The 11,558-nt window shown below is 35.7% G+C and overlaps 1 long non-coding RNA gene across 2 annotated transcripts; it reads left to right on the top strand.

The window, feature by feature from the left end:
- The first annotated feature begins 9,957 nt into the window (after positions 1-9,957).
- On the top strand, positions 9,958-11,109 carry LOC125490129. 2 transcript variants are annotated; one of them, XR_007267475.1, is made up of 3 exons: positions 9,958-10,413; positions 10,525-10,690; positions 10,993-11,109. It is a non-coding gene; the product is annotated as an uncharacterized LOC125490129 (long non-coding RNA). The 2 variants fall into 2 exon arrangements; XR_007267476.1 differs by lacking the exon at positions 10,993-11,109 and adding an exon at positions 10,869-10,883.
- The last annotated feature ends 449 nt before the right edge of the window (positions 11,110-11,558 follow it).

The following is an 11,558-nucleotide window of genomic DNA, read 5'->3' on the forward strand; positions in this document are numbered from 1 at the left end:
GATACACATTGAGCATTTTGATATTTAATTATAAAATGAATTAATAAATCATTAAAATACTTTATAATTATGTTAGGTCGCATTCCTACATAAATAATCATAACTTCCGTTTGGAATTGTTTTTTCCAAAACTTTTTTTTAATTATTATTTTATACAGAGTATAATATTCTGCTTATCTAAACCAATACCCATGGACCTTGATTCATTTAAAAACTTCGGTTCGTTTTCCCGTTTATATTATTCTAATCCTAACTAATTTTATAAATGCGAAAGTAACTATGTCTGTCTGTTACTCTTTCACTCCAAAACTACTGAACGGATTTTATTGAAATTTGGTATACAGATGATTTAGACGCTGAGAAAGAAGATAGGCTACTTTTTATCGTGGAATTTCCACGGGAAAACGTTTTAAGGCAAAGCAAAGCTCGCGGAAATAGCTAGTATTTAATAAAATAATATGCTGAAGCTTTGGATATAGGAATGCGAACCGAACCATAATACCTTAAAATGAATGTGTGGAATTGATTTATGTACCTATATTTTTTAAAATGCTTTATGTATCTGTTAGAACCGTTTTGTTTGAAATGTACACATGAATTATTGTAGAAATAAAAACATAGTTATCGATTATGCTTTATTATTTTTAAACCTTAATAGATACAAGAAATATGTCATAAGTACGGTACTTATCCAACAGCAGAGTTCCCTGATTTAGTCCCATAAGTATCATGTGAATCGTATATACCATAGTGATATAACTTCACATAACATAATAATATGTCCCCTACAGCTACACATTCTCATAAAACCGACTTTAAAATCGAATCAAACCCAATCCTACCTGCGACCAAACTATTGGCCCGGAAACCCACTAGTACCTCGAGTGTGGACCCTAACGAGAAAGCAGATAATACTTTGCCGACATCCCGCGACCTGCGGCGATAAGCGTCGGAACCGGAAGCGCTGGCTGCTTCCGCCGCTATCGCACGTATGAGCCGCGGGCTCAACCTAAGTGGTTCAGCTGGTAATGGGAAAAGTAAGTACCTATAGGGATTTTGTGAGATGAACGGATAGGTTTCTAATGGTGGGTGCATTTGTTTGCAGATAATGTGGCTAAATTCAATAAATTCAATTATCATACTATTTTTGGGACGCCTTGGAATGCACAAAATGTCTGCGTAAATGATGTAAGTATAAAATGTAGTTCCTAAACTCTATTGAATTGTTAGGTAGATACTATATTTTTTTAGCATAGGGCATCGTAAAATTAGTGACTCTGTAAACACGGTTGTGAGCCTAAAAACTTTCTAAATTAACAAAAACCAACACTTTTTTAATAATTTTAGTAGCAGACTAGTAGTATGATATTTTCAACCTGTCTATATTTTATCCAAGCAAACATTAGGTACGTAACCAGAGAGGAAAACACCAACATGTCACAACAAGTACCCACTACACGCCGCAGAGATCGGGGAATATTGTCGGGGAAACACGGCGGATTGGCGGTTATCGCCCGCATGTGGGCCCAACCGCCACCTACCTACGGGTTCTTATGTCCTGGTAGTTTACATGTAGATGGGAAGGAATAGGTCCGGCTTTAGAGATGGAAAATTGTTTAAATTGAGCACTGTAAATTTAAAAAAGTTTTTTTAAAGTATTTATGATTTAAGTAGCGTATTTAAATGTTTCAGCACATATTGAAAATGAATCAGCGCTACCTATAAGCTTTTATTCAAGAATACTCACAGGATAGGGAAATCTTCCATAGGCGATGGGAAGCTTGCGCGGAAAAACAAGTATAAAATAGCTTGCAACCAAAATAAGTTTAGAAATGCTACGCCGTGCTACGCCGTAGCCCGTAGCAAGCTCGTAGCAAACGGATTTGTGAGTGATTTTTATCGGCGCAACTTGTTCATAGCTCGCCAGTGTATTATATAGCTTCCACTATGTTATTGTATTTTAGACGTTTCCTTATGTCTGGTAAGTAAAGTTGGTTTTCCTTTGCAGTCATCAAATATGTATGGGATTTCGAATGTCAAAAAACCAATACTATAATGGACAGAGTATAGTTAATTTCAATCAGTTTGCATAATTGTCACCAATATAAATCCAAGTTTAACATTTGATTTATCGTGGCTCTCTAGCGAACAATTAAGAGAGATTCGAGAGTTATGGCGCTATTAGAACAAATATATAGCTGCAAAAAGTATGAGTTATTACGGTACAGATTGATTTATTCAGTTATTATAACGGACAGCCGTATTATTAGGGCTCAAAATGGCTCAGTTTTTGGAGCACGCTAGTCTGTGAAGGTCTTAGTCCAGTCAAGGAATGAGGTGTAGAGTGCGTGAGCAGGTAACTAAGCGATTCCTTCAGAAACTTGTTCAGGGGGCTTAGGTTGTTAACATACCAAAAGTCCTGACTCCTAGGTGATGAGCGGGGGGGAGGAGAGGGGGGTAAAGGTACAATTTTTTGGTTTTTCGCTTATATCTCGAAAATGGTGCAACACAGAGAAATATTTTCAAAGCATAAAATGGAGTTCTTTAAATTACCTAAAACTTTTATATCATATGTATTTTTCTAATTCCTAACCGTTTTCGAGTTATTACCCTCGGAAAAAGTTAAAATTTACAAGAAAAATCTATTCAAGTCAAAACATTCATAAACATTGCATCATATTTTCTAAACCGATTCATAAAAAAACCGACTTCCAAAAAACCACTAAAATGAAAGAAATAATTTAAGGTTTACACAAATTCTACTCGTATGTGACAGTACAAATACACCTAAGCAGGAACTGTTCTTTTTTGATGTTGGTGCGGTGACAAAGTAATCTAAAGAAATATGGCACCAACTTAGAAAAAATCACTAAAATGAAAGAAATAATTTATTTCTTTCATTTTAGTGGTTTTTTGAAGTCGGTTTTTTAATTTTTTTAATTATTATTTTATTGTATAGTTTTTAGTATATTTGCAATAATTTTCAATCAAAAGTAAGGTGCAAATGATACCAAAAAGTCCTACTAATCAATACGAATCATTCAAGCCTAATCACGAGGTAGTTGCTATATACTGTTGAGGAGTTCCCTTGACTGCCTTCCGTTTCCATCATCAGATCAGCTCAAGGTCACCATCATATTTTTTTGTTATAAGAACTATATTTACGTTCTAAATTTCATTAGAATCGGTTACTATAGGTGCCCAAAATGGAAATTCATACCCTGTTTTTGCCCCTTTACCCACCCTTGGGGGTGAACTAAAATTCTGAAAAAAAATGGGACCACCTGGGAGCTCAATGCAATACAACAAAAAAAGAATTTTTAAAATCGGTCCATAAACGGCGGAGTAATCGGTGAACATACATAAAAAAAATATAAAAAAAAAGATCCCGACGAATTGAGAACCTCCTCCTTTTTTTGAAGTCGGTTAATGAAAAAAATGAATAGGAAAGAAATTGTAGATTTTTAAATTTCCTTTTAGAATATATATAGATAATATGCTGGTTAATGTCCAACCTGCCTAAAGTTACAGCTATTTTAAACTTGCATTTTGCTAAAGTTACTCACATAACTCACCGAGTTAGTGAGCTTAAGTGTAAGTAAAATAGCTGTAACTTTAGGCGGGTTGGACATAAACCAGGATATTTATATATCATTGAGTATGAATGGTCTGGAGACGAAATAGGCAGACGTTCCCCTCTGGCGGGGTGGTAGGCCAGAAAGGCCCACCGATTTATAAAAACTAGTTGCAGTCTCAATTTTCACTAGACTCAATCTAGTTGGCAAAGCGTTCGTTTCATAGAAAATGATTTGTTTACATACTAAAATGACAGCTTCAATTCATAGAATATCCGGATTCCGGGTTGATTACAGATTTGGTCATGGTTTATTGTTATTAGCTGTTTCCTAGCAACCAATGTGAAAAAAATGCAATAGTGATGTACCGGTATGTAGATATGTATTAATCGACAAAAAAGGTCATAGTTGGGAAGCGTCCGTAGTCGAATTGGCTTCAGTAATCGTAACTGATCACTGAGGTTAAGCAACAACTGACACGGTCAGCCATTGGTAGGTACAGCATGAGTTACCGATTTCAAATGGTTCTTTTTCTGGACGCTTCCGTGCTTTAACTGTTTTGTTGGAATTCATAACATTCCTTATTCTCTGTCATTTATGTTAAAACGCTACCGCTTATGCCTGTAGACACTCCATTTCAAATCGGAGTTTTAATGAAATCCATATCGTAACATTGTTATTACGCTTTCAACTTTATCTTCAAATAACATGTTTTTGTTTTCAATCTCGTGAGATTGGACTTTTTGATTAATTTCATTATTTCCCGGAATATGGAGGGATGTTTGCATAAGTAGGAGCGAGTCGATAAGATATAGCCTTTCAACTCAACTCTTTGGTTAACAAAAATAAGACGTAGAAGGTGAAATTATTAACCTAAGAGGGGTGTTATAAGTTTAACGTTCTGTATATCTGTGTATCTCTGTCTGTGGTCGCGTAACGGCTGAACCGTTTTAATACAGGATGTTATGGAACAAGGTAAAAGATGTCGATTTGTGTCCCAGTGACACAGCACCAAATTACTCCTAAACGGAAAAGACTAGCTTAATGAAACCGTCTTGAGGTACATTTAACAGCGCATCAGAATATAACCAACTAAAAAAGTACCAAAATTTGAATTTGTAAAATTTTATCTTATAGTTCAGTTTTCATAATTTAATTTGCAATTAGGTTAGGTATTAGTTGAATGTTAATTTATATTATAACCAAAATTTTAAATTAAATATATTATAGAATTAGGGCCATTTGGCGTCGGCATTTTGTTGATGGAGCTTTTTCATAGCTGAAGAGTGCCAACTACCAATAATGGCGACCGTACTTATTGTGGCACAAGATCGAACCTACATATAGTCCAGTCAATAAATGACCCAAAATGAGGTGTAGAGTGCGTGAGCAGGTAACTAAGCGATTCCTTCAGGAAATTGTTCAGGGGGCTTAGTTTGTTAACATACCAAAAGTCCTGAATCCTAGGTGATGAGCGGGGGGGAGGGGAGGGGGGTAAAGGTACGAATTTTTGGTTTTTCACTTATATCTCGAAAATGATGCATCGCAGAGAAATATTTTTAAAGCATAAAATGGAGTTTTTTAAATTACCTAAAACTTTTATTTCATAATTTTTTTTCTAATTCCTAACCGTTTTCGAGTTATTACCCTCGGAAAAAGTTAAAATTTACAAAAAAAAACTATTCAAGTCAAACATTCATAAACATTGCATCATATTTTCTAAACCGAGTCATAAATGAAAAAAATGAATAGGAAAGAAGTTGTAGATTTTAAAATTCCCTTTTAGAATATATATAACATAGAACAACGCGGACTCGGGTGTACCCTCGGGAAGCGTCATAGCGATCTTTCTTGATACAAAAAAGTCTGCCAATTTTTGCGGGGGGAAATTTTACCGTTTACCATGATTATGTCTCATGGGACATACCATTATGAGTTTTAATTCCCAGCTATAAGGGTTACGTGAAGTGACATTTAATAATGAACACAGTGTCTTAATTTTTCTTGCCAATGGATGTAACAATTATCGATAAGTGTTATCGATGAATTCAAGAACATGGGTTAGAAATACTAATTTCAAATTAATTAGGTATAGTTAAATTTAATTAGGAATGATTAATAAACGAAGTCACCCGCTTTTCGCTGTACATTTATACTCACGTGATAGGTCGCGAGCCGTATCGCCGTTTTTGAATGAGTACAATGCACTGAAGTTGTCGAGTAAGTGGGCAACCCGACGGTCAGATGCTTTCAAGCCGCCCCTTCGAGCGGCCTCTGACTAGGCTAAACGACTGCTGCCGAAGCAGCAACCGGGACCCAACGGCTTAACGTCCCGTCCGAAGCACGGAAGCGTCCAGAAAAAGAACCATTTGAAATCGGTAACTCATGCTGTACCTACCAATGGCTGACCGTGTCAGTTGTTGCTTAACCTCAGTGATCAGTTACGATTACTGAAGCCAATTCGACTACGGACGCTTCCCAACTATGACCTTTTTTGTCGATTAATACATATCTACATACCGGTACATCACTATTGCATTTTTTTCACATTGGTTGCTAGGAAACAGCTAATAACAATAAACCATGACCAAATCTGTAATCAACCCGGAATCCGGATATTCTATGAATTGAAGCTGTCATTTTAGTATGTAAACAAATCATTTTCTATGAAACGAACGCTTTGCCAACTAGATTGAGTCTAGTGAAAATTGAGACTGCAACTAGTTTTTATAAATCGGTGGGCCTTTCTGGCCTACCACCCCGCCAGAGGGGAACGTCTGCCTATTTCGTCTCCAGACCATTCATACTCAATGATATATAAATATCCTGGTTTATGTCCAACCCGCCTAAAGTTACAGCTATTTTACTTACACTTAAGCTTCCATTTTGGGCACCTATAGTAACCGATTCTAATGAAATTTAGAACGTAAATATAGTTCTTATAACAAAAAAATATGATGGTGACCTTGAGCTGATCTGATGATGGAAACGGAAGGCAGTCAAGGGAACTCCTCAACAGTATATAGCAACTACCTCGTGATTAGGCTTGAATGATTCGTATTGATTAGTAGGACTTTTTGGTATCATTTGCACCTTACTTTTGATTGAAAATTATTGCAAATATACTAAAAACTATAAAATAAAATAATAATTAAAAAAATTAAAAAACCGACTTCAAAAAACCACTAAAATGAAAGAAATAATTTAAGGTTTACACAAATTCTACTCGTATGTGACATTACAAATACACCTAAGCAGGAACTGTTCTTTTTTGATGTTGGTGCGGTGACAAAGTAATCTAAAGAAATATGGCACCAACTTAGAAAAAACCACTAAAATGAAAGAAATAATTTATTTCTTTCATTTTAGTGGTTTTTTGAAGTCGGTTTTTTAATTTTTTTAATTATTATTTTATTTTATAGTTTTTAGTATATTTGCAATAATTTTCAATCAAAAGTAAGGTGCAAATGATACCAAAAAGTCCTACTAATCAATACGAATCATTCAAGCCTAATCACGAGGTAGTTGCTATATACTGTTGAGGAGTTCCCTTGACTGCCTTCCGTTTCCATCATCAGATCAGCTCAAGGTCACCATCATATTTTTTTGTTATAAGAACTATATTTACGTTCTAAATTTCATTAGAATCGGTTACTATAGGTGCCCAAAATGGAAGCTTAAGTGTAAGTAAAATAGCTGTAACTTTAGGCGGGTTGGACATAAACCAGGATATTTATATATCATTGAGTATGAATGGTCTGGAGACGAAATAGGCAGACGTTCCCCTCTGGCGGGGTGGTAGGCCAGAAAGGCCCACCGATTTATAAAAACTACATAGTTGCAGTCTCAATTTTCACTAGACTCAATCTAGTTGGCAAAGCGTTCGTTTCATAGAAAATGATTTGTTTACATACTAAAATGACAGCTTCAATTCATAGAATATCCGGATTCCGGGTTGATTACAGATTTGGTCATGGTTTATTGTTATTAGCTGTTTCCTAGCAACCAATGTGAAAAAAATGCAATAGTGATGTACCGGTATGTAGATATGTATTAATCGACAAAAAAGGTCATAGTTGGGAAGCGTCCGTAGTCGAATTGGCTTCAGTAATCGTAACTGATCACTGAGGTTAAGCAACAACTGACACGGTCAGCCATTGGTAGGTACAGCATGAGTTACCGATTTCAAATGGTTCTTTTTCTGGACGCTTCCGTGCTTCGGACGGGACGTTAAGCCGTTGGGTCCCGGTTGCTGCTTCGGCAGCAGTCGTTTAGCCTAGTCAGAGGCCGCTCGAAGGGGCGGCTTGAAAGCATCTGACCGTCGGGTTGCCCACTTACTCGACAACTTCAGTGCATTGTACTCATTCAAAAACGGCGATACGGCTCGCGACCTATCACGTGAGTATAAATGTACAGCGAAAAGCGGGTGACTTCGTTTATTAATCATTCCTAATTAAATTTAACTATACCTAATTAATTTGAAATTAGTATTTCTAACCCATGTTCTTGAATTCATCGATAACACTTATCGATAATTGTTACATCCATTGGCAAGAAAAATTAAGACACTGTGTTCATTATTAAATGTCACTTCACGTAACCCTTATAGCTGGGAATTAAAACTCATAATGGTATGTCCCATGAGACATAATCATGGTAAACGGTAAAATTTCCCCCCGCAAAAATTGGCAGACTTTTTTGTATCAAGAAAGATCGCTATGACGCTTCCCGAGGGTACACCCGAGTCCGCGTTGTTCTATGTTATATATATTCTAAAAGGGAATTTTAAAATCTACAACTTCTTTCCTATTCATTTTTTTCATTTATGACTCGGTTTAGAAAATATGATGCAATGTTTATGAATGTTTGACTTGAATAGTTTTTTTTTGTAAATTTTAACTTTTTCCGAGGGTAATAACTCGAAAACGGTTAGGAATTAGAAAAAAAATTATGAAATAAAAGTTTTAGGTAATTTAAAAAACTCCATTTTATGCTTTAAAAATATTTCTCTGCGATGCATCATTTTCGAGATATAAGTGAAAAACCAAAAATTCGTACCTTTACCCCCCTCCCCTCCCCCCCGCTCATCACCTAGGATTCAGGACTTTTGGTATGTTAACAAACTAAGCCCCCTGAACAATTTCCTGAAGGAATCGCTTAGTTACCTGCTCACGCACTCTACACCTCATTTTGGGTCATTTATTGACTGGACTATATGTAGGTTCGATCTTGTGCCACAATAAGTACGGTCGCCATTATTGGTAGTTGGCACTCTTCAGCTATGAAAAAGCTCCATCAACAAAATGCCGACGCCAAATGGCCCTAATTCTATAATATATTTAATTTAAAATTTTGGTTATAATATAAATTAACATTCAACTAATACCTAACCTAATTGCAAATTAAATTATGAAAACTGAACTATAAGATAAAATTTTACAAATTCAAATTTTGGTACTTTTTTAGTTGGTTATATTCTGATGCGCTGTTAAATGTACCTCAAGACGGTTTCATTAAGCTAGTCTTTTCCGTTTAGGAGTAATTTGGTGCTGTGTCACTGGGACACAAATCGACATCTTTTACCTTGTTCCATAACATCCTGTATTAAAACGGTTCAGCCGTTACGCGACCACAGACAGAGATACACAGATATACAGAACGTTAAACTTATAACACCCCTCTTAGGTTAATAATTTCACCTTCTACGTCTTATTTTTGTTAACCAAAGAGTTGAGTTGAAAGGCTATATCTTATCGACTCGCTCCTACTTATGCAAACATCCCTCCATATTCCGGGAAATAATGAAATTAATCAAAAAGTCCAATCTCACGAGATTGAAAACAAAAACATGTTATTTGAAGATAAAGTTGAAAGCGTAATAACAATGTTACGATATGGATTTCATTAAAACTCCGATTTGAAATGGAGTGTCTACAGGCATAAGCGGTAGCGTTTTAACATAAATGACAGAGAATAAGGAATGTAATAAATTCCAACAAAACAGTTAAAACCACGTTTTTAAGATGTCTGGTGTGATATATTATCTGATGCTCACGCACTCTACACCTCATTTTGAGTCATTTATTGACTGGACTATATATGTGATGTGTAGATTTAGATTTTGGGGTTTGTAAGACTAATTGTGTGGTAGGAAAATATGATTCACGACTGTAATTCCCGATGGGCTAGTCAGAGGTGACCCGTAAGCGATCCACCAGCTTTTGGCTTTACATTTGTACTCACGTGAAAGGTCGATTGCCGTATGAGCGTTTTTAAATTAGTAGAATCCACTTAGTAGGTAGTCATCCATTAGTAATCCACATATCTAGAATCTAGATATGGTTTCCTCACGATGTTTTTTTAACCCATTTTGTAATGTAAGACCAGGGGCGCGATTCACATCTCAACCGAAATATTTGTAAAGCGATACGAACGAGTTACGAGATGAAATCCGCAATGTTTAAAAACGCGATTCATAGCACACATACTTTGATCTCGTTTTCATATCGCTAGTTCGTATTTGGATGGCTTGAGTGAAATGAATGAAACTATATTTTTTTTAATTGCCATGCAAAAATTATAAATACTACCACTAATTGTTTTAAATAATTTTGTTCCTACAATATATTTTGTTGGAATTAGTGTCGATAGCAAGTATCAAGAAACAGCTTTTTAATTCAACGTTGAAGAAATTCATAACCTGTGGCACTTTTGACAGCCGCCATGTTTTCTCCATAAAAACATTGATTTTCTTTGCTCATTTTCGTGTCAACGTAGTTTTTTTGGAAAATAAGAAGAAAGGAAGTTTAACTTACTTAGAGAAATACGACTGAGACATGTAAGTATCAATGTATTAACCTATTTTTTTTGAAATATAAATGTTACCGGTTGTAGTCAAGAAGGTATTGTAATTTACGATGTATCCAATTTCTGTTTTGAATTGTTTTAGAAACACAAGCAGCAGCCGATGTGCTTGAGTAGCAGAAGGAGCAACTGCGTTGTGAGAGGGCCACGGCTTCAGCCCTCACAATGATAGCTGATTAGCTGAAGTAATGAACGGACAGGCTGCAGTCAATGAGAGGCTTCTTGAGGAGGGGTTCCTCATATGGAAAAAGGTAGGTTATTCCTAAATGTTTGGCTAAATAATAGAATAGAATTTAACTTCATTGTTACCCCAATAATGTCTTAGGAAAACTGGTGTTGAATATTTATGTTACAGCGTAGTTCTGTTTAGTATCTGTCTGTAATTTTTAGAACAATATCATACTGAACTTTTCATTTTGTCTTTTCTAGGCTAATGAAAGGAACAATCAAGACCAGACTTAAAGTAAAATAATACGTATACATAATTTATATCGGAATAAGTACAACATATTTTTGTAGGTATATGTTTTAACTATACATTGAAAATCCACAGATTTTAGCGGCGACGCAGTTGCGCGACCAGTGAAGCTCTGGCTCCGCGACCGGCGTGGAGCGCGCGGTCAGCGCGGCGCTGCTGCGGCTGGTGCGCGGGAGGGTCCCGTCCCTGCGCATGCGCCTGGCCTTCAATGACCTCACGCCTCTCTTCTTCCTCTTCTTCATGCGTCAATTCAAACAGAGGAGCACCTGTGATTACTGATTACCTAAGTTCCTATATACAATAATAGTTTAATAATTGTTAACAAAATATTGTATATATAAGTATTAATAATTACTTATACAAAAGGCTAAAAGCATTTTGTACCAGCCAACCTATAGGAGAGAATATGAGAAAAATAATAAGACTTTAATCTTTGATTGCCATTATCTGTAGCTTTATTAAGTGGTAAAGGGACCTAATTACTACCTATATTTTTTTAGTATTTGTGATAATTCATAGAATTTATTAGTTCTATCAATAAATAAAATATACATGCATTACAATGTGTTTAATTCATTAACTTACAATTTGCACACTGAGGGAATGTGTATGCTTTCGGTTAAAATATTCTTCCTCATTCT

This window comes from Plutella xylostella, chromosome 20 (genome assembly GCF_932276165.1).
Source record: "Plutella xylostella chromosome 20, ilPluXylo3.1, whole genome shotgun sequence".
Classification (NCBI taxonomy): domain Eukaryota; kingdom Metazoa; phylum Arthropoda; class Insecta; order Lepidoptera; family Plutellidae; genus Plutella; species Plutella xylostella.